Source organism: Echinops telfairi, unplaced genomic scaffold (genome assembly GCF_000313985.2).
Source record: "Echinops telfairi isolate 266 unplaced genomic scaffold, ASM31398v2 ScPeMD7_53;HRSCAF=182, whole genome shotgun sequence".
NCBI classification, from domain to species: Eukaryota; Metazoa; Chordata; class Mammalia; order Afrosoricida; family Tenrecidae; genus Echinops; species Echinops telfairi.
Genome location: NW_022103951.1, coordinates 17,644,513 through 17,645,896, shown reverse-complemented (window position 1 = coordinate 17,645,896; position 1,384 = coordinate 17,644,513).

The following is a 1,384-nucleotide window of genomic DNA, read 5'->3' as shown; positions in this document are numbered from 1 at the left end:
GATACATTTCAATTGATCAAACATGACCAGGAATGCTATATCTGCATCACCTTCAATTTTAGTCCCCTTGCTATTCCCCTGTCCCTGTCATGATTGGCTCACCACTCTCCTCTCCCTACCTCCTCCTCTACCATGCCCCCTCTCAGCCCCCATCCCCCACCTGTTCCCAGAACTGTCAGTCCATTGCTGTCTCCTTTGGTTTGCTTATCCTGCCTAGCCATAGATAGACACCAAAAGAAAAAAAGAAAGAAAGAAAGAAAGGCCATACAAATAGTTCCAAGTCTAACATCCTGCCCCAGAGCAGATGAGTCTGTCTCTGTTAAATAAAAAGAAGGACATGTTATAGCCTGTCAGTCCAGCCCCATTTTTCTCAGAGTTAGGGAAGCACGCGCTTACCCTACAGCCCTTATACCCTTCCAGTCACCAGCATTCCTGACCGAAAGGAGCACCTGCTACAAATCCCAGTGCTCTTCCTGCAGTCGGGGATGGAGCCGTCTAGTGCCCCACCCCGTTACAACTTTAGACTCTCCCTTGTGTGTAACCGCCACCCAGTTCAGAGGTGCCAAGCACTGCCCCCAGAGTCAGTCGTCTACAATCAGGATTCCTCGGGGACTTTGAGGCTTTGTCCCCATCACTGGTCTGTTGTTCAATCTTCTTGGTTTGGGGCAATGTATATTTTCATATTAAGGCAGCATCTCAAAGTTGAGGGTGTGGTGATGATTTATACAACTCTTCTTGATGTAATTGAACAATTCAATTGTTGGGGGGAGGTGGCTTTTATTCAATAGTCCTGGGACAACTGAGTAGCCATATGAGAAAAAAAAAATGGGGGGTAGGATTTTGAGGTGTACCTTTCTTCTTAAACCAGGATAGATTCTATTGGGAGGGGATTCCAAAAGTTAGTAGAAGATGGAATAAAAGGATCAATGAATTGTTTCTATGAACTTTTTGATACCCCCTCATATACTCAAACATAAGAGAAGTCATGTAATTGTCTATGTAAATAATTGTAAAATTTCAATCAATAGTTGGTGAGACAGATATCTGGGAAAGAGCATCAAGGGCGGGGGCAATTGGAGAGAAACTGAGCACACTAGCAGAAGGCCTGCAGGGAGCCCCATGTCAGAGACCCACAGGACCAGTTCTCCTGTCTCCTCTATAGAGTCCCTATGAGTCGGAACCGACCCCACGGCGATGGATTTTTGTTTCGCTTGTGGTTTATGCTTTATCATCCAGCCTGCACTTCTTCTTTCAGTGTTGCCAGTTGCTGGGCTGACTAATTCCTGGTGACCCTGTGTGTGTCAAAGTAGAACTGTGTCCCAGAGGGTTTTCAATGGCTCATTTTTCAGAAGTAGATCACCAGGCCTTTCTTTGGAGGTGCCTC